This window comes from Girardinichthys multiradiatus, chromosome 24, assembly GCF_021462225.1.
Source record: "Girardinichthys multiradiatus isolate DD_20200921_A chromosome 24, DD_fGirMul_XY1, whole genome shotgun sequence".
Classification (NCBI taxonomy): domain Eukaryota; kingdom Metazoa; phylum Chordata; class Actinopteri; order Cyprinodontiformes; family Goodeidae; genus Girardinichthys; species Girardinichthys multiradiatus.
Genome location: NC_061816.1, coordinates 11,984,398 through 12,007,180, shown reverse-complemented (window position 1 = coordinate 12,007,180; position 22,783 = coordinate 11,984,398). Strand labels below are relative to the sequence as shown.

The window sequence follows — 22,783 nt, the reverse complement described above, 5'->3', positions numbered from 1 at the left end:
ATTTTATAATCATATAATTATAGAGCATTGCTTTAATGCAGACTTTGTTGTTAAATATTCCAAATTTTAGTTACAATAGACATAGTAGGCTCTTAAAGTTTGGTTGTCTAAAAAACCTGTGTTTATGCACATATGTGTTTCCTCTAAATGCCACATGACCATAAATCACATTCATTGAAATGTGTTAAAGCTGAAAAAACAACTGCACTGAGGCACAAGGCTACATGAATTAAAACAAGGGGTACAGTTGTACAAAAGAAGGTAAAAGAAGCTAACTGTACTTTTTCCTGATTATCAGAACGACAGGGGTGTTTTAAATCACAAAATCAGTATTATTGTTTAAGCCTGTAAAAATATCCTAAAGGATGGAGGTGGTTTCATTTCGGAGAAAAGCGACCACAAAAGAAGCACTTTAAACTTAAACATAACATACAATTAATCTGTCAGCACTGCAGTGGCTCTACAGGAGCACAGCTTCTCCTTATATAGGCACTACTGCAATGTATAACTCATAATGGCTGTTAACCTGCATTACTCTCACCTTAGACCATGCACAGCAAATACATCACTCTGTATATGGTGTATTAAGGAGCTTTTGTCTGTATTTAGCAGCATTAGACATCTTCCTAAATTTCCATTACTCCTGGTCATAAAAGGTTTTTTATAAATGCTGCAAATAGAACGTGGCAAAGGAAGTGACTTGGAGCAGCAAGATGCAGCGATTATGTAACTGTTTCATAATATTTTTCTTTAGAGAACAGCGCCTTGCATAAGTATTTATGTCCTTGAACTGTTTCACATTTAGTCATGTTGCAACCAAAAACCTTTTGGGATTTTATGTAATTGACAAAAATAAAAATAACAAATGCATAAAATCCTACGTCTTGAGAAGTCACATATATAGAGTTTTAGTCTACTTTAATCACAGTTCAATCCATCTGGGAGGTCACGTGAACAAACATCACCAAGTAGACCAAGGTAAACATCAGACCGGACAGGGAAGAAGTTTTGAGAAACTTAAAGCAGGTTTAGGTTATAAAGCACTATCCTGAGCTTTGAACATCTCACAGCAGGAGAGCATTGATCAGAGAAACAGCCAAGAGGCCTATGGTAACACGGGAGGAGCTGCAGAGTTCCACAGCTCAGCTAGAAAAATGTTGACAGGACAACTATAAGTTATTCTTTCCATAAAAATGGCCTTTATGGGAAAGTTGCAGAAGAAAGGCATTGCTGAAAGAAAGTCACAAGAGGTATCGTTTACTAGAAGAAAGTGCTCAGGTCAGATGGGACCAGAATTTAACATTTGGGCCTGCCTGTATAATGCCATGTGTGGCAGAAAACTGAAACACCATCTCCACAATAAAACATAGTGGTGGCAGGATCATTAAGTGAGGATGCTTTTCTTCAGTAGGCACAGGTAAGCTTGTTAGAGTTGATGGAAAGATGAATTGAGCTAATTACAGGACAATTCTGGAAGAAAACCTGTTAGAGGCAGCAAAAGATTTGAGATGGGGGGGAAGCTCACCTTCCAGCTCACCAACCATCAACATACAGCCATGTATTCTGCATAGAAAAATTACCACAAATCTTTGTGCATTTTTTTCTAAGGGGCATGCAGACTCTGGATTTTGTTTAGGAATGTTAAGAGTAAAGTAGGTTTTCAGATTTTTATTTGTAAAAAGATTCTGAAAACCACATTTCAGTTTGTGTTGGTCTGTCATTTAAAATCCCACTAAAATAAACATTGAAGTGTGTGGTTCTAACATGACAGAATGTCTAAAACATCAAGGTGTTTGAACAAGTTTGTGGTAAAAGTTGCCAACTGTGAGAAACCACATCTAGCATAGTGTCCTCTAAATATCTTAAGCTTTCAGTACATTTTTACAAGTTAAAAATATCCCAGATGATTCAGAGCTAGAATAACACCAGATGATAGAGCTAACTTGTTCAGCCTCATTAATCCCGGTGCTCTCTTGCTTAAGGTTCTGATTGAAAGAAAATAGATATACATGGCCCACCCACTGAGTGATGATGCCATCACTCCAGGCACACATTAGGAGGCAAACAAAACTGAAATAGATGCTGGTAATCGATTTTAATGTATTCTCCTATGATTTCTTGTTCTGCAGCTTTTGGATCCAGAAAGCAGTGCTATGAGGGTTAAGTTTCCTTGGATCTAATCTGACAGCGCAGCTGTAATATGTACACTTCTGTGATAAGGTCCTCATTGACAGCATTGAAAAAGTAATTTTTTCTTTGGCGTACGTTATACGAATACATTTTTTACCCTTCTTTGAAATTGGTTTTCCTTTTAGGAACTGTTTTCAGTTGAACCTTGAGATGTAAGGGAGAAAAGCCTTGTGGGGTATTACAGCTATAGTGAAGTGATATGCTGGTGTAACAATTCAAATAAAGCCTCAGGAGAGACTTTCTCCAGTAAAAGGGCCATACATACAGAGATTTTACGCAAGCATGACTTGAGGCCCTGTTTTAAATCCTTCCACTTAACTGCAGTACAAATCCATCCTGTGCATCTGCTCTGCATGGGTTTTGACCTTATGCAAATAAATATATCTGTATTCTCATCTGGAAATGTATAAGCCTATTCATCATTTACTGATCTAATGGACAACTATGCCTCTTTACACCTCTTCTAAGGCTTTATCCTCTTCCTCCTTTTTGTTTTGTTTGCTCCATTATTCCTTAAGTGAAAGTTTTGCATGCATTCATGGAAGAACAAGGAATCCATGCACGAGTGTGAGCAGGTTGAAGTACAGATAAGGGATCTTAAAATAACAGAGTCAGAGAGCAGGCGAGCATGTCAGCTGAAACAGACCCTGCAGAGAATGAGCTGATTACATGCATTTGCATGCATGCTGCAAACTGGAAAAATATGTAGGCTTTTCTTTTTGTTATTTAATAAATTTTAGTAAAGCACGGTTGCGAAGGAGAAAACCCAGACATTGGAGTTCAAAGCTCAGAACAGGAAATGACATTACACCTGAGCTGAATTTCTAGCTCTAGAATTCTAGTATTACTAATTCTAGCTGGTATTAGTAAAACAATTTAAGATGTAAATCATTTTTACATGTTCACATGTATTTAACAGAAGTACACCATGCTGCCAAAATTATTGGGTCACAGCACCAAATTAATAAATTCTGGTGTTCCGATCACTTCTATGGCTGAAGGTGGATAAAGTTCCGTGCGGAGAAACTCGACTGGCCTGCACAGAATCCTGACCTCAACTTTCTTGAACACCTTTGAGATGAATTATAGCGGCAGCTGCATTTCTCCCAATCCTTGTAGTTTTTAGTATAACAATGACCATCAGTGGGACCCTTTGTGAGGTGCCTTATGACGACATTGCTGTAAATAAGCGCCGTTTAACTAAATAATCTGAACTGAAACTATCTGTGTAGTTATGCTGCTATAGGCTTAGGCTGCTGGAGGACATAACGACCACTTTCACCCTCTTCGCTACATTCTCACACTACTCTCCAATTTTGCATTATTTGCTGTTATTTCAGCTTTTAACCTTGTTCTCTCTATTCTCTTCCTAGAAGCTACACATGGCCTGGCTCTGTGTCTACCTGTGACACCTTTCTGGAGAGAGGCATCGTCCAAGCTTCTGCTGGCAACAACTTAATGCTCACCCTCTACCGATGATCCACATGGCCCTGTCTTTTAGTGTTTAACCCTTTCTCTCTCCTAGACATGGCGATTGACTGAGCTTTTACTGTGATTAACTCTATGTGCTCTCTTTCAGACTCTAACCTTGAAAACTGGCTCAGAGTTTATCTGTTCTTTCTTTGTAGATGAAACGACTAAAGGAGCTACATCCATTAACATTTACTTTTCCTTCCCATAGAAAGTACTCCTGGATCAGTGCTTCTTTGTTCTCTTTGTGTCTCTGCTCTGGTCTCTCAAACCCCCAGTCGGTCATGGCAGATGGCCGCTCACACTGAGCCTGGTTCTGCTGGAGGTTTCTTCCTGTTAAAAGGGAGTTTTTCCTCTCCACTGTCGCTACATGCATGCTCAGTATGAGGGATTGCTTCAAAGTCAACGCCAGTGACTGTCCACTGTCTCTACATGCTCTTCCAGGAGGAGTGAATGCTGCAAGTCACTGACTGGATGCAATCTGCTGGGTTTCCTTTGACAGAAAAACGTTTTATCCAATTTGAATAAATAACTAACTTTGACTGCATTGTTCAATGATTAGGATTAATTGGAATGTATGTACCTGACTGTTGTGAAGCGCCTTGAGACAACATGTGTTGTGAATTGGCGCTATATAAATAAAACTGAATTGAATTTCTGGTTTGGTCATCTGACTGTGAACACACTCCTAAACCTTTTGGAAGATGTTTACCCAAAAGATAAAAAGGCTGTTTCTGGCAACGGTGGGTCCATCAACAAATTAGATTATAGATTAAGAATAGGATGTCATCAAAGTTCATCTACATGTAAAAGTAGACAGACAAATACTTTTGGCCATTTTGTGTATCTGTATCACTGCTTTAATGAGACAAAAACCCTTAGAAGTGCTTATAAATAACTAATATTGGCCATTTTCCTCACATTTTATGTGTGCAGTCATATTGGATACTAAATGCCGGGTTGCTTGGCAGGCTCTGATTTTTTTCCAGTCACAATTTCAACTTCAGAGGGTGTTCTTCTGGTTTTATGACTTGGAGCTCGAAATATTTGTCCAAGTATGAAGAGTTGTGGGGCTTCCTGAGGGTTTAATCCCTGTTAGATGTGCCTGGAAAACCTCCAGGAGGCATCCTGAAACACCTCACCTGACTCGTTTCGATGTGGAGGAGCAGTGGGTCTACAACAAGCTTTGATTGGCTTTTTACTGCTTTTTACAGGATATCTAGCAGAAGGAGGACATGCACCTTTTTACAATCCCAATTAACATGTTACTGTAATTTCTTTGCACACACGTTTCATACATTTATTCTCAAACACCCGCAAGTCTGTCTTTGAGAATCTGTGAGGTCTAGATGTTTTCAGTCAGTGTTACAGATTCGGATACATGTTTGAGCTCAACTGGAGCCTCAGGTAAAGCAAGCCTGGAACCATCCAGGACTGACAAAACAGTCAATCTGTAAATAGATACTTGTCAGAGAGTGAAAGCTTGTGTTTTTATGTACCTATATTGATTTGTATACACTTTCAACATTGATATGCTGTCATGATGATTGCAGCGCTGTCAAAGTTAACATGTGCACCTAAGATTTCTTCGCTTTGCTCACCGCAGCCTGACAATCATGGAAATCCTCACTCAACAGCCCTTAGGCGAGCAAACATGACTCTAATCCTTAATGACTACTGTCTTGTTTCCTTACCAACCTGGTCTGTTTATGAAGCAGCAACGATGGCAGAAGCCTTTTCATTAAGCATCTTTCTTGGGGCAGAAGGATTATTAACAATATCCTATTGTCCAGGCATGGTGCAAGCAGAACAGGCAAAAAGACACCATGAGCTTGGGTTGTTACTAGTAGACTTCCAGTACAATGGTAGTATTATCACTCTAGGAATGTGTAATTGTCTTGGCATTTTTAAGGAAGAGCAAATGCTACCACAATTGAATCTATATATCAGGCTGTATAGCTGCATTCTGGGTCAAACTAATAAATGGTTTCTGTGCAGGGCGTCAGCATGTTTAGTATTATATTCGACTCTAAACCTCTAAGAGCTGGCACAGTTGAAATGATCTTTGACAAGATCTTTTGGCTTTTCTTTCTTTGTTTTGAACAAATTCCTCACGCGGCTATGACGCGAGGACTGGCACAGCTCTGGAGTCATACAGCTTCTTCAAATCAGCATGCAGCCTAGATTTATGTTACCAATTAGAGCTGTACATTCTGTATGTTTGTCCCCAAGCAAAGGGGAGAGTTTCTTTAAGGCATCTCTAGAGCCTCTAGACTTGTCAGGACACACTTCAAAAGAAGGGCTTTAAAGCTGTCCAGCATATGGGACGCCGGGATGAGGATTTTAATGTATTAGTAGGACAGCAAGCCAAACTGTCAGATTTGTTCCAGAAGTACTGTATTTGGCTGCACAATATAGAAGTTATAAATACTTTGTTGTGGCAGAGGAGCTATTTCAAGGCAGATGCTGATGGTGTCTTTTTGCTGTCAGCAACCATTGTTAACCTTCGGTTGGATTTCTTTCTCAAGAATAAAACATTTTCTGCTTGCATAAAAAACAGGATTTTGAAAAGAAATCTCTTTATGGTGTTAAAGTAATCAATGCATTGAAAAACATCCACTGGATGATCTCTGTACTTCACAGAATCCTATCTAGCTAAAGTGATGGTGAAAAGAAAGAATGATCTTGGCACTAGTGGCCCTTATTCATTAGTAGCTGGACAGAAAGTAGGGCAGAGAGAGAAGGGGACGACATGCAGTAAATGACCCAGGGCTTCTGCCTCAGCATACGGTATGCCTACTCTACCAATGAGCCACACTATGCCCAAGACAGAGCATCTTCTTTCAGCTCTGGGATCTTCATGTTTCAGGACATAATTAAAATCTGGTCTTTACCAGTTTTTAAAAGCATTTAACTATAACCCCCAAAATTCCACTATGTAATTTATTCATTCATTCAATCATTCATTCATCTTCTATACCGCTTATTCCACAGTGGGTCACGGGGGGAGCTGGAGCCTATCTCCAGCAGTCTATGGGCGGGAGGCAGGGTACACCCTGGACAGGTCGCCAATCCATTGCAGGGCAACACAGAGACATGCAGGACAAACAACCATGCACACCTAAGGGCAATTTAGAGAGACCAGTTAAGCTAACAGTTCTGTTTTTGGACTGTGGGAGGAAGCCAGAGTACCAGGTGAGAACCCACGCATGCATGGGGAGAACATGCAAATTCCATGCAGAAAGAAAGTCAAACCCAGGACCTTCTTGCTGCAAGGCAACAGTGCTACCAACTGTGCCACCATGTCATTTATTAAATATTAAATAAAGCCAAACAAGAAATAATGTTTAGCAAAACTAAGTACACTGCAATAGTTTTAGACTTTATTGGCCTCTCAACTTGTGGAGGAATTTTGCCCCACTCTTCTTTAAAATTATGCTTCAGTTCATACAAATTTGCTGAGATTTGCAAAGCTCATTTAAAGTCCCATCCTATCATTTAAATCAGGTTGAGGTTTGCCAGGCCAATTGCCAGAGCTAGTTTTTCTGTCTCCTTTGTAGCCACTCTGTTGTACATTTCCTGCTGTTTGGGATCATTGTGATGGTCCATGAATAATCTTTGCCCAAACTTTCTTAGTCAGACAAGTGGCCTCACATTTGACTTTGGTACAATAATATAAGGAGGAGTTCATTGTAAACACAATAATTGTTAGTTGCTCACAATGTCTCACAGAACATTGTTCCAAAAATGTTGCTGTCAATTCAAGTGGAACTTTGCCTAACAAAATTGCTGCCATATTCTTTTTACAAATGAAAAACGTCCTCCTGGAATACGCCCCTAACAATCTATACTTGCGCAGTCTTTTTTCTAATTAAACAGCTAACTTAAACATGTAAAATACTAACTGAAGGACCTAGAGATGTAGCTCTTCGTTTTTTTTCTGGCAAGTAAACAGTCTGAGCTTGAGGTGAATTAGCTGAAATGTGCACAGTTGGCAGAATTGCCAACTGTCGTAAATACTTTCTTCCTAAGAATAGTCTTTTACACTGTACAATGGCATTTAAATTGTTTGAAAAATGGCCTTATAACCCTTCTCAGATTTGCTTAGTGGCAACAGTTGCTTTTGTTTAGGTCAGGGATGTCCAAAGTTGGTCCTGGAGGGTCGGTGTCCTGCATGTTTTTAGATGTTTTCCTGCTTCAGCACATCTGATTTCCACTGATGGTTGTCTAACAGGATTTTGCTGAACTGCAATTAACTGTTTCAGGTGTGTTAAAGCAAGGAAACATCTAAAACATGCAAGACACCGCCAAGGACCGACTTTGGATACCCCTGGTTTAGGTATTTGCTGATCTCTTTCTACCCTGGCATTGTTGTAACGCACAGAAGAGGAAACTTACAGGACAAAGCTCCTACTTTATAGAACGGGTCACACCTTGCATTCGCAGCACCTCCTAAATTCTATGAACGTGGCGAGTGTGTACTTACTTTTTCTCCCAAAGATATAGCATTTTAGCAATATTTTCATTTAAAAATGAATAAAATCTGTTGTGTGTTTCTGTATTCTAACGTTAGAATAAGGCTAAATAAATTTAGAATTTAGATCCTGTTGTAATAGATAGTGGAATTGAAAAAAGGTGCACTTTTTCCCATCACTCTAATTGGATTTATTCACAAAAATATTATCACTTAAAATTTGTCTCTAGTGAAAGCCTGGACTGACTGCTTATTTTAACAGCTATGAAGTGCTCTAACTACACGATTGTGCTGGATTACTCTCATTTCATTCAACACATCATATGTTCCACTATCAGGTTCCTTGTCAATCAAGACATTTCCCAGTAATCAAAGCTTCAGTGTAACAGCTTCAAATCTCTAATAATTGACATGTGAGCCAGCGGCACTCTATTAAAAACAAGCTGAGGAGTCAATTCAGCTGTGCCTTCCCTCCCCACAAAATATAAAACAAGGCCCTAATATGAAGCACATGGAGGAGTGACATAAAACTTCAGCTGGCTGCGACACGGCTTTTCCTCATTCATACGTACACCACATCATAATCAAATCCCTGCTGAAAGTAACAATTCCTACTTCCAAGTTCAACACTTGCTTACAAAGCACATGTTGACTCTGGCGCCAGAACTTTGTGGGTCAGCTAACTTTAACGCCTCCGGTCACACACACACTTTCGTTAGAGTAACTGGTGTTTCATTCTTAAGTTATGAGCTGTTATGTAGCTTCGTCTTTGTGTGTTTGGACCCACCTGTGGAGAAAAATCATACCTGGATCAGTATGGATTCTGCAAACGCACACAAAAAAACAAGATTTCACCTGCAGGAATTCACTGACACATTCCTCACCTCTCTTGTATTTTATTGTATTTTCTCTGCGATCTCAAAGGGCTTATTTATCTGAAATTAAATTCTGCTGGTTGATCTATCCAGCAGCACCAACATCCTTGCAAAACCTCAGCCAATAGGATAAATTATTTGAGTCATTCTTTACCACTCATGTGTGGGTCTACAGGTGCTGACAAACCTGGGGCTTCCCGTGGCCCTCATTGAGGCTTACCGAGGTGACAGAAGAGATGGGGCTGATATCTCCCTGAGTGGCTGGCCACCAGCATTCAGGACTGTTTGACATTACAGGCTGACTGGGATACCCAGTGGAGCTGTATGTCCACTGCTGGCCCCAAAAATCTGCCAGAGACTGTGACCTTAAAGGTCTTTAGAGATATTTGCCAAAATAATAAAAAGGGATTACTTATCCAGATGCATGGAAATGTCATTGTAACTCCATGATTTCTGTAAGTAAATGTAGGATGGTCCCATTTGGGATTTAATTTTCGTTCAAATTAGCAAACTAGTAGATTAAGGTTATAGAGATTAATATGACAAGGTCTGATGAGGTCTGCACATGCTGCACATGAGGACAGGAAGGACACCTAACTAATAACAGGAAATGGGAAAACTCTGGTGACAGATGGGTAAGTTTTCACTTAGTTTGGACTACTTTTTATTTCCGAGGGTGTTTTAGCAATTCAGCCCATTTTATTGTACACTCTAGGCTTGTTTTCTCAACAAAGAGCTATTGAGCCCAATAAAGCTGCAACCATAAATAACTGACATGAAAACAGAGGCTTTAACCTTTGATGATTTGCAGCCTTGCAATCTGATCGAGCAGCAAAACTTCCAGAGTGATATATTCTCAGTTTTGTTCTTTTTGCGAACCACAAATGCCATTATTCTGGTCTTCTAAAGGAATTTCTCCTTCTGCGTCTATGAGTGTGCCATATCAGAAATCAGCAAACAAGCCCATATTCAGAAGCTAGGGGTAGATTTAAACAGCACTAAATCTACCTCCAACCCAGGGGTTGCTTTGTACAAGTGATGGTTTAAAGGAGAGGGTGATGGAAAGGCAAATTGGGGTTTCATCTACAGTAAAGTGTGTGCTGCTCTATTCTGCAATGATGATTTACTCTCATAATGTTGTATTTTTGTGTGATGGACCAAAAGGCAGACAAGCACGGAGAAAAGCAGAGTGGGTTCGAAACTCCTTCTTTAATTTAAAGAGAGTCCACTTACATGCAGGCGAGGTGCTGGATGATAGGATAATCCTGATTACAAGGCAATTTCAAACTAGAACTTAACAGGATCCGGAGCAAGAACAAAATCCAAAGAGACATAACGACACCGCGTGGAACAAAGGACGAAGGCAAACTTAAATACAGACAAAGGTGGACATGAAACAATAGGGCAGGTAATCAGAGGAACAGGGAACAGGTGAGACAAGGAGGCAGGGAAGCAGAGAGAGCAGGTGAACCAGATAGGGACAAATGAGGACATGGAGGAGCTAGACGAAGAACAAAACTGTAAACACACCCAGGGACCAGAACACGGGGGGAACAGATCTATAAATAATAATAATAGTACAAACATAGTCAACAGAAGAGAACCTAGGAAACAGAACCCAGAAACGAGGACTTAAGGACTAACCACACAGTAACAGAAAAAACACCTGATTAAACGTAACTAATTACAGAATCAAAACCACATACAATAAACTGAACGTAACCTAAAAAATAAGACACCAGAACAGGAACTCAAAGACTAATCATACTGGACAGCAACCACCTAACTAAATGTAAACAAATACAGAACCAAGAGACACACTGTGACAATTTACCAATGATCATTTTCCAAGCCTCAGCTATTGTCATCAGAAATTGAGAATGATCCAGGGTGGAGAGGAGAGGTATGTCTGGGTTTCCCCAGATTATTTGTGGACACCGGGTTAGCACATCCTCCCAAGTAAGAGCCTTCATACCATCTGTGAAACATAGAGCTGTAAAGGTGCGTTCACACCAAACGCGATTTCTGCGAAAGGAGCGGCCAATTTACATGTTATCCCTATGTAGAGGCGCTTTCAGGAGCGGACCGGCGCGGTGCGGTGCGAAGGATGCGGAGGGCGCGGCGTGGAAGGCGCGGCAAGCGAAGCGGGAGCAGAGCGGCGCGATGGACGAGTTGAAAAATCTGAACTTTATCCTAAATTCGCGTCGCGTCAACCAATCAGGGACTGGATGTGGCTGTGACATAGGGTGAAGGACCAAAGCGGAGAAGAAGCAGTTGTCAATGATGGAGGACCAGATCATAGTGGCGGTGTGCGGCAAGCCAGAGTTGTATGACTCAACTAATTACTTTTACCGAGACAAGTACAGAAAGGACCTGGCCTGGTTATGTTTAGGCACAAATATCTTATATTTAGGAGATGTGGACATTAAAAATCGGCTGTTTTTTTACTGAGCTGAGATTTATTTACTCACCGAAGACAGATGGACAGGTGTTCAGCAGCGGGGATACAGTGCCGGTAAACCGCGTTGAAGTTAGTTTGAAGTTGGATGTTCAAGCTCCGCGGAGTTAGCGGCATCTAGCTCACGGTTGATCCGATTCAGGCACTCAGATTTTCCACGATTGTTTGGTTCGGAAACTTATTGACGGTCCCAAGTGAACCACCGGGCGTCAGAAGTGGGAGCAACAGAGAGCAGCTAGCCGAAATCTGGGTGCCTGACTCGGATCGGCCGTGGGCTGGATGCCGCTGGCTCCGCGGAGCTTGAGTGTCCGGTGTCCGGCTTCGGGCTGGCTTCACTGCGGTCGCCGGTAGTTGGCGTCCCGGAGGTTGATTCGTCTCCCAACGCGGGGCAGCAGATCTTCGAACTGGGTCCTGGATAGACGGAAGTACCGCTGAAATCGACCATCATCCAGACGCAGCTCCTGGAGTAGGGGGTGGTAATCTTCGAACTGTTCCCGTCCCTGAAGAATCTGGTGAACCCAGGGACATTGATGTCGGCGGCGTTTTTCGGCTCTCCACAAGTAAAACACAGTGATTATCCGTGAAATCCATGTCCCCCATGTTCAGTTGAAACCAGCAAGCAGCAGATGGAAGCTCCTCCTATTTGATGACACGGCGGAGCTTTGCCGCTTGTTGCCGAATGCCAACGCGGAGTTCACGCAGAATGTGAAGCGGGCAAAAGCACACAAATGAGGCGAAAAATTCGCTGAAATCGCGTTCGGTGTGAACGCACCATTAGTGTGATGGTTTGGAGATGTTTTGCTGTAACAGGACCTGGTCAACTTGCCATCACAGAACCCGTCCAGATTTCTACTCTGTATCTTGGGAGCTTGGAAAAAACGAGGCAGCTATCTGCTGAAATAAGAAATAACGATTTATTTTGTGATTTTGGTTGTGTCTCTTTTGGCATCCATATTTAGTTCAGTGTTTCATCTATTTACTGATCTGTGTTGTAGTCTTTAGTTTCACCATTTTAGACCATAGTTCCTGTTTAAGTTTTAGTTATCAGTCTTCCTTTCTGTTGTGTTTACTTACTGTTTCCCTGTTAATCCCTTTGGGTTGTGTTCTGGTTTGTATTCTTTTCTGGTTAAAGTGATCTTTAGATCTTTGTGTAGTTCTGTTTTTTATTACATTTCCCTGAGCTTTTCCCCAAGCTTCTCTCACAGGAGCCATTCATTCTTCTAATTAGACCCATCTGCGTTCACTTCAATCAACCCCTCTAGCATATTTCAGTTTCTCTCATTCTGTGCTGGTTACTTCTGAGGTCCACCCATGGTCCCTGGTTCTCCCGAGTTTCTTCCTTTTGTGGTCTAGTCTTCTACCAGTAAGTCTTGACATTTTATATTCATGAAAGCTACTCATTCATTATGAGACTGTCCCCTTTCTTCTTCAAGTAAGAGCAGAATGTGAAGGTTCAATTAGCAGGGTAAGACCACAGTTTTGCTCAAAATATTGAAATGCACACAACATTATGGGTGACCATACCAGAGTTCAAAAGAGGACAAATTGTTGGTGCACGTCTTGCTGGTGCATCTGTGACCAAGACAGCAAGTCTTTGTGATGTATCAAGAGCCACGGTATCCAGGGTAATGTCAGCATACCACCAAGAAGGACGAACCACATCCAACCGGATTAACTGTGGACGCAAGAGGAAGATGTCTGAAAGGGATGTTCGGGTGCTAACCCGGATTGTATCCGAAAAACATAAAACCACGGCTGCCCAAATCACGGCAGAATTAAATGTGCACCTCAACTCTCCTGTTTCCACCAGAACTGTCCGTCGGGAGCTCCACAGGGTCAATATACACGGCCGGGCTGCTATAGCCAAACCTTTGGTCACTCATGCCAATGCCAAACATCGGTTTCAATGGTGCAAGGAGTGTTAATCTTGGGCTGTGGATAATGTGAAACATGTATTGTTCTCTGATGAGTCCACCTTTACTGTTTTCCCCACATCCGGGAGAGTTACGGTGTGGAGAAGCCCCAAAGAAGCGTACCACCCAGACTGTTGCATGCCCAGAGTGAAGCATGGGGGTGGATCAGTGATGGTTTGGGCTGCCATATCATGGCATTGTCTTGACCCAATACTTGTGCTAGATGGGCGGGTCACTGTCAAGGACTACCGAACCATTCTTGAGGACCATGTGCATCCAATGGTTCAAACATTGTATCCTGAAGGCGGTGCCGTGTATCAGGATGACAATGGACCAATACACACAGCAAGACTGGTGAAAGATTGGTTTGATGAACATGAAAGTGAAGTTGAACATCTCCCATGGCCTGCACAGTCACCAGATCTAAATATTATTGAGCCACTTTGGAAGAGCGAGTCAGGAAACGTTTCCTCCACCAGTATCATGTAGTGACCTGGCCACTATCCTGCAAGAAGAATGGCTTAAAATCCTTCTGACCACTGTGCAGGACTTGTATATGTCATTCCCAAGACGAATTCACGCTGTATTGGCCACAAAAGGAGGCCCTACACCATACTAATAAATTATTGTGGTCTAAAACCAGGTGTTTCAGTTTCATTGTCCAAATCCTGTAGATATGTGAACATTTCTTTTGAACAAAATTTATATTCAATGGGCTGTTCCAGTTCTTTCACAAGACTGTGGATAGACATCTTTGGGACTCTCTGTCTAAAGAACCTGTTTTAGAAAAAAAAAATAGGGTACATAATTTCTATTTGGTCTCCAATGTAATGTATTTCATATTACAACAAGTCCGTCTCTGGTTGGTTGTAAACCTCAGTCCTCTATTAGGACTGAAATTCACTTTCAGTTTCAAGCAATTGACCTGCTGATGGGAGTGAATCTTCAGCAATGCAGAAATCATGGCATAGCTTAAAATTGAATATTGTCATTACTGGGTCCTTGCTAAGACATTTGAGGTGTGTCCATTCTGTAGCAGTGGTACAGACTTGCAGCAAATATGGTGTGTAAAAGCTGCGACACTCATTCATTGGAGTACTTTCAAGTCAATTCAATTAAAAATACTTTGACATGTCCAAAAGGCCTGTGACAGCCTGGCTCAGGGGTTGATCAAATTCTATATGCAACTGTATCAGATGTGTAGTGAGGCAGCATTGTTTTCCTTCGGCATCATGTCTTTTTACGTCACAGAAACAAAACACAGATATGCATTAGCATAATGGAGTTGTCAACTACAGCAATGCAGAGCTGTAGGTAGACTAGAGGGCATCCATTTGATGACAATTTATTTCATGTCATTATAGTCCACACTTGGACTTGTATTGTTCAACTATTCAACAATAACAGTATAACAGTGGGACAGAATTCAACACATAAAGAACATTTTAAAAGAGGACTATCAGAATAGATTTATAACCTTAGCATTTGCAGGCATATGGAAATATACAGGATTCTGTCAAAATTTTCCAGTTTGAGTGATAAACAAAGGCAGAAATAATACAGATTTTGCCAACTGGTTAAAAAAAAACCCTGCCCATTGGGAGATTTTTAGCAATATGCTGCAGTTTTCAAGTTTTTTCAAGTTTTCAAGCTAAAGGTTAGGGTCAACCTGTCCTCCTCATTTTCTACAGTTTAAAAGCTTTACGTCAGTGTTCTTTGTGAGCAAAAGCATGTGGTGTGGTATCATTTGTGGTGTGGTATTGTAAGTCTTGGTGACCCCGCAAAAATGTCTTCCCCTTCTACTTCTACTGCCATACAGCCAAACCTGAAGCCCCTCACCTGCTATCATTGACCAAGTAAGTTGCGTAACAGTGGTATGTGAGTACGTGTGCGTGAAACAGAGGAGCAAGAAGGGGTGAGGGGGAGCCAGAAGCACACAATGTTCAGCACTGACCTACGTGTGTGCCTTACGGATTTCATCATCTTGATGTACGTACCTTTTGGTCTCTCTCCATCTGAACTTGGCTCTCTCGGGTGCTTATTACTGGCATGGAAACAGACCAGATCTGATAGTATTTGCAGGTGGGGAGAATAATCATCTGCACGATTTATGCACTTGAGCAACAATGTCTAATTGCACCAATGATGATAATCTAAATGTGTTTCATTAACTTTGAAGATCACAGTTGATTTTTTTAATGTTTTATTGTTGTAGTAGACATCAAATTAATCCTGTCTGACAACATTGGACTGCTTTTCGTTTGTTGCCATGGATATTATCAGGAATAAAAATCATTGAAAGGACTGAGCTTTTATGCCAATTTAATCCAATCACAAACTGGTCCAGAACTGGCTGTGTATTCAACCTAAATTGGTAATTGAGCCCATCAAAAGAGAACCAGTTCCATAACAGTTGAAACCATAATTATAGGCTCAATATACCTTGCAAGTACACCCAATCCCCTGGGCAGGCCATGTCACTGAAGTTAACTGGAGTGCATCCTCCTTTTGGCCTCACCTACTTTGCAAAATGCAATATGTTTTCACTAGTAGATGACTGGAAAAGGGACTGATTCTGAGTCACGGATCCGAGCACTGTCACTGGTGCAGAAAATAAATTTAGTCTGTTTTTGGATTAAATGACAACAGTATAGCATATTCCTTCATTCTGAGATAATAATCTGTCCTCAGAGTGAGTTTACTGTGGCTTCTTTCTGGTTTGACCTACATTTCATTTTGCTTCTGCATCCAAGTCAAATGTAGTTTAGAGTACCAGTGAGGTTCTGGTTTTGGTTGAACAGTGGAACATTTTTCAACCTGTGTTTCAGTTAGAAACCCCAAATCAAATCTTGCAGTGTGTGTAGAAAAATAATTTAAAGGTTCGTTTGTGCACAATGTAAACATCACTGACAGAAGAAAATAGGGATGATAAATGATGGGCGTCCCATAAGCGTGCTCATACCCATTGAAGTTTTCCACATTTTTCACCATAACAATCTCAAACTTCAATGTATGTCATTGGGATTGTATGATAGGCCAAAACAAAGAAGGGCATAATTATGACTTGGAAGGAAAATGATACAAGTTTATCAAGGTTTTTGTTTTTTTAAGGAATATTTGAAAAGTGTGGTGTGAATTTCATCCTTGCTAACTCTGGGGATAAAATCCATCAAATCTAGAAGTGTCAGGCACGGCATGGCGGAGGACCCGAGCCTGTTAAGCCCTAAGGGTTTTAGAGCAATTTCCGCCTGAATTACATACCTTAAATAAATCACATGCCTGTGTAAAGGTAAGACATAAATGAATATATTTCCAGTGGAACCACTGTTGCAACCGTTACTATGTCTGATTTATTCATAATTAAACACAGAACATTTTCTATTTTTTGGCTCTTGCCTTAATTTGTTTCTAAATAAATATTGTAAAACACCATGAAAATCCTTTGGAAATCCTAGGAGAACCCCCAGGTTGTATTCATCAACGTCTTGGCTATAACTGCAGCAAATTTGGACTGAATCAGTTGAAGCGTTTATGTTCCAAAAAGGTTTTAGTGATATATATATATATATATATATATATATATATATATATATATATATGTAGACACGGATACAGAAATGGAAAGAAAACAAAATGAAGCAAGTGAGAGAGAGTGGGGGAAAAGGGGCAAAAAGGAAAAAGGGAGAGGAGAAAACAATAGAGGAGAGAAAGAAGGATGAAGAGAACATCCTAGAAGATTGCAGAAACATATATAACAACAGCATTGTTACTGAAAAGTGCACGGTACTAATGAATGAAAGATGTATTTGGTGGGAACTGCGGCTCAATATAGAACATCTGTGTATCTGTTAACACCTGAATCCAAACACCTGTGCGTGTAAGTGTGAACACGCTTGTGTATTTATGTACTTTTAAACCATTAATGATTTTTGTGTGATCTTTGTTATTTAAGTTGTTAATCATCATCTTTTTATGTTTAAAAATTTTTTTTTATTAAATAGATTTCTGCATAGGTTTCATTGTTTTGTTTCTTTCTCCTTGGTGTCTTTTTTACGTCATCAACCTGACTCCGACCCTATGTCTCCACAGTCTTAGATATGATTATGTACCTTGGCAGGAATGGTCTCCTTGCATCATTGTGTTTATGAGTGCATGTGCGTGCATGCAAGGAAGCGTATCCTGGTCAGAGGAGAGAACGAACACATGGAACACTTGACAGAAGATGTATACCTTTTCCATAGTGAAAGGAAACAAAGGCAAACTCCAAATGATACACAGCTCAGCTCATAGGCCTGCACAGTATGTTATCCTCCTCCAGTAAACCCAGCTGTGAACCCACTAACTCTGCCGGACCAGTTTTTTTCATTTTTATGGTTCTTTTAATGTGACAAAAATCACTCACAGCCAGTCGCTCTGCTATCTTTCAACATGTGCTGACTTGAGTTGGAACCAACTCTCCTCTTGCAGTTTCTGTCAGTTTCTCCTTTGCCAGTAGGGCAGAACTCTCTCTTCATTTGCTTTTCTTCAGTTCTTTCCTCGTCTAATTATATTTCCTACAACCCTTTCTTCCTTGCAGCAAACAGTCCCCCCCCCCCCCCACTAACCTCGTCCAGGTATGTTGTTGAAACCAGATGGAGGAGCAGAACGTTCCTTAGTAATTTCCAGGGATCAACTCCAGAAAATGCATCTGCCATGTTCAGGAACACAATAGCAGCCCTCTGCAGCAGTGGGCCTAATAAACATATTTCAAAATAATTTCTACTGTTGCATCATCAGATATGCGTCAATATACACATATCAACAGACACCAGAAACCGACAGAAACAGCTTTGAAAGAAGCGTCCAGGCCAAATTAAACATAGTATATCCAACACAGACACCACTGTGTGCTCCGGCTGCTCAGTCTATACAGTCTATAATTTTTAAAGTACAGTCTAGCCACATGCACCTTCACATTTATCCAAAGAACCCCAATAAAATAATATTACAAACACTAACACAAAACAATTCAAAGTTCCATAAGCAGCATTGCAAGAATGTTATCACATTACTGTATATTATAGCAAAGTCCCTATAACCTGGTACAAAACTATCCAACAAATAAAAGCAAAATTAACAATTTTAGGCCTACTTTTGGGGTTGTAATAATACATCTCTATAATACGTCCAAAAAGCAAGATGAAGGAGCTGGGGCTTACTGTTAAAGATGGATATCACTGCTTTGTAATCCAAAGAGTCGGACAGGTTCCGTTCAATAGACAAAAGAGAAAAGCTGTGTCTCTATCTAACTGATAACTAACCTGCATGAACCCTAAATGTCTGTTGGATTTGGACAAAATGGCCTGCACTGACACACTATACTCAACCCACATGAAGTCATTATTACCCAACTTGAAGAAAAGCAGCATAATGTTACTGATATCACAGTTCCAGGGAAGCTTGTCAATCTTGGCTGAGACTCTAGTTCGTCAATGACAGATAAATCTGGTGGTGGCAATTGAAGATTTCTGCAGGCAAATATTCTTCAGGTCTAGAACCTTCTGTCGGTCGATGATGAAGTCCTATCAGGCGTAATGTCTGATGGTATCAATGCGATTCACTGCCCCCCTCTCCTGTAGTGTTTGTGATGCCATCAGTCACAAGGTCCTCCACTCTGTTTTTTGGAAAAAATGTACATTGGATACTTGTTTTACTATTTATAAATTGCATTTGTTTGTCATCACAAGGCAATTCTAAAGTTATTGTAATATTAGCAATATCAGCCCTAACATCTCTGAAGAGTTCAGAAGAAGTCAGCAAGTCTTGCAATCACCACCAGCAAAATATAATGATAATTAAAATGTTATTTTATTTCATTTCCTTATATGACTTTAAATGACGCCCTTCACCCTTTGTACCACTTTGGTCCCAGGGTGGTCCCTGGTAAAAACTGCATCACCGATAGCCACAGCCCTGCTCTACAATGTTAAAAGCAACACATCATGGCACGATGTAAAGAAATTTAAGAACACACGAAAAATAGTCATTGACATCTACATCTGGATAGGGTTATAAGGCCATCTCTAAGGTATTTAGGCCTTCAGTGAACCAAAGTGAGAACCATTATTTGCAAATGCAGCCTCGCAGCAGTGATTGGCCCACTAAAATTGCTCCAAAGTTACTCAGCCAGGACATAACAAAAGAATACAGCATCTAAGTGGAGGTTTTTGGAAGGTGTGCGTCCTTTTACATCTGGCACCATCAAACATGGTAGTGGTGGTGTGATGGTCTAGGGCTGCTCTGCAGCTTCAGAAAGAGAATGACTTGTCGTAATTGAGGGAACCTTGAATTCTGCTCTTGATGTCAGTTGTTGGCATGACCAATTAACTAGGTTTAGGGGGTAATTACTTTTTCACTTAAAGGTTGATCTGGATAGGTTTTTTTCCCCCTTAATAAATGAAATCATCATTTGGAAACTACTTGTTGTCAATCAGTCAGTCATTTTCTACCGCTTATTCCATAGTGGGTTGCGGGGGTGCTGGTGCCTATCTCCAGCAGTCTATGGGCGAGAGGCAGGGTACACCCTGGACAGGACTACTTGTTGTGTTAACTCTTATTTTCTTTGTCTGATACGAAATTTAGTTTTGAACATTTAGGTGTCACATAAAAGCAAATCAAATTTGCAAGTGCCCAAAAACCTTTTTCACAGTACTGTATCTGAGGCTTTACATTTCCAGAATTAGGATTTCGGGAGTGCTAAATGTCTCATCAGCAGACTTTAAGGCAGTTCAAACACATTCTCACATCCCCTATGTTTTAAAAGTAAGAGTTGTCTAAAATCTGCCATTTAAACAGCCCGTGTTAACTTGAAGATATAAATTCTGGTTTCTTCCATTTAGACCTGGCAAGTTGATGCATTACCAGCTGGTCCGCCTACACTCAGACCCTCCCCCTGACAAACGTTGCCCACTGCCACAACTGGAGCCCATCACTGGGGCTGGCTGACAGCCAGCCTGCCAGATGTGAAGGACTCTCTGCGGCGTCTATAATCCGTCAGAAACACAAACCTCAGGTAAGCCGGCTTACACAGATAACAAAATACATAAAAGTATCATTTATCACCACTGTGCATTTAGCTGCTGTGTACTCTTCTTCTGAAGTATACTGTGGAACACAGGAGGCAGTTAAAGAGATGGTATGCAGACCTCTCTGTTTTCCCTCCAAACCAAAGATTGACCTCGTTGTGCCCACAGATTCCCCTTGTGTAAAGCAGCCTTCTTCGAGACCCTGCTATTAGTGGCTTTGTGGGCCAGAGTGGCGACATCTTAATGTCAGACAGACACAGAAGGGGCTACAGGACCCCTGCGTTCCATGCACTGAAAACACAGCTGACTGCAGGGCATGTGGATTATTAAAGATATACTCTACCATCAACCACCAACACAGAGTTTTAAATGTTTTTACAAGAGGCTGTGCAAAATTTGTGACATGTACAGTGTAGAGCATCCCCACATTAATTATAAATGCAAGTCATGACTGTAACTGAACGGTGGATCTGATGAAAATTCAAAACAGGAAGTCTTTACCAAAAGTTAAAAAACACTTACCCTTGAGATTTTACAATATTTGTGGAATTATTCCCACAGTCATTTAGCCTAATTCAGCAACAAACAGGAGAATGAGCTCAGGACAAACTGTTTCTTCATTTAAAAAATCTTTAATGTGAAAAAAAAAGTTTAACTTCTGTTGGTCATACATGGAATGTAGAGCGAGCGTAGCCTACATCATTTAATCACTATTTATGTGAACCTGGACAAGAGGTAGAGGGCAAATTCTTTTCTATTACTGCCTTGCCTTGTGTGGTTCTGGGTAAAAGCAAGATATTTCCAACTAAAATCTTTAAAACTACTTACTTGTGCTTGGCAATCAGTTGTACAAGTCGTAAAAAACCAGGAATGAAGCTCTAAATAGACTGATCCAATGGGAACATAGGAGCTGGGCCACTACTCTAGGACTGGCGGCAAATATTTTATCCAGGTAAATTTTTGATAAATTATGTTTTTTTTATGCATGTTTCGTTTGCTTGTGTAGGTTGCTGCAGTGATTTTGTTGGTGTTGGCTCTTTTGTCTTTGTTAGAAGTGTTCTTTTTAATAGTGCACGCAAACAGTTTCGACAAGTGTTTTAAGAGCAAAATGTTGCTTTTAGAAAGGAAAGAAAATAGGTAAATGATGCACTGACTTTTAAGCATCTCCTCTGAATATTCGGACTTCTTATTTATGAGTTAAATGACTGCCAAGGTCTCGATGGGTAAATATTGGGCAAATATTTTTGACTGTGAATGCTCCTGAGTGTTTGTTTGATTCTTTTTGAAAAACAATAAGATTGTACAGGTCTTTCCAACCAAACGCATGCTGTTTTTCATGAATCAGTGCATGACATCACTGTCTAAATGTTGAATGTATTCAGAAATACTTCCATAAGCATTTGGTATGGAGAGCCGTTTCATTCAAAATTAAATGAATAAATAAATACTGCTATTGATAAATTATTTATAAATATTATATGAAATAAATAAATATCCGCATGAAATAAAACAAAATAATTATGTTAAAATAAATGTTTATCTTGTTTTATTTAATTAATTTCAAGATTTATTTAGTTTACTTAAAGATTTATGTATTTATGTATTTTATAATGCAGTTTTATTTTGTGACACTTTTATTTTGTAAAGCTACTTTAGTATTTCATTGACTTTTACTTTTTAACCCCGTTCTTCATTTTAAGCTCTTTTTATTTCATGTCCTTATATTCAAATGAGTGGCCGGAGTTTTATCTGCTGGGTGGCGCTGAGCACAGTTCGTGACAGTGGCCGGCAGAAGACAGCAGCATGCCGGGGCTGCAGCCGTCAGTGCTGCAGCATGCCGGAGGGAGCCAGGGAAATCCGCAAGGAAGCCCCTGGCTACCCCGGTGCCAGACCGGCCATAAAGGCCTGCCACGGCGGTTGCTGCTGTTTTTGTGGAAACCAATGCTGATTATCGGCAAACGGGATGTTATTATTGTTATAGCCTGTTACTTTGGAAAATAAATAGCACTATGTGTGTGTATGACGTGCTGAAAGAATGACGAAGACTTATTGCACAAACAGCTTCCACAAAAACAGCGGCAACCGCCGTGGCAGGCTTTTACGGCCGGTCTGGCACCTTCTGGCATCCTTGCAGAAACCCCTGGTTCCCTCCGGCATGCTGTCTTCTGGCAGGCAGTGGCATGTTTCTGCCGACCACAGCCACGAATTGAGCTCGGCCCTGCTGTCCCAGCACCGCCCCACAGATAAATCTCCGCCCCCTCATTTGAATATAAGATCATGAAATAAAAAGAGCTTAAAATGAAAAACGGGGTTAAAAAGTAAAAGTCACTGAAATATGT

The 22,783-nt window shown here is 40.6% G+C and overlaps 1 long non-coding RNA gene across 1 annotated transcript in view; it reads left to right on the top strand.

The window, feature by feature from the left end:
* The window catches only part of LOC124861843, a 137,307-nt gene extending 116,074 nt beyond the window's left edge, over nt 1-21,233 (top strand). The window contains exons 5-6 of the long non-coding RNA XR_007036767.1: nt 20,259-20,431; nt 20,613-21,233. This is a non-coding gene — a long non-coding RNA (uncharacterized LOC124861843). The remainder of the gene's footprint in view (nt 1-20,258; nt 20,432-20,612) is intronic.
* The last annotated feature ends 1,550 nt before the right edge of the window (nt 21,234-22,783 follow it).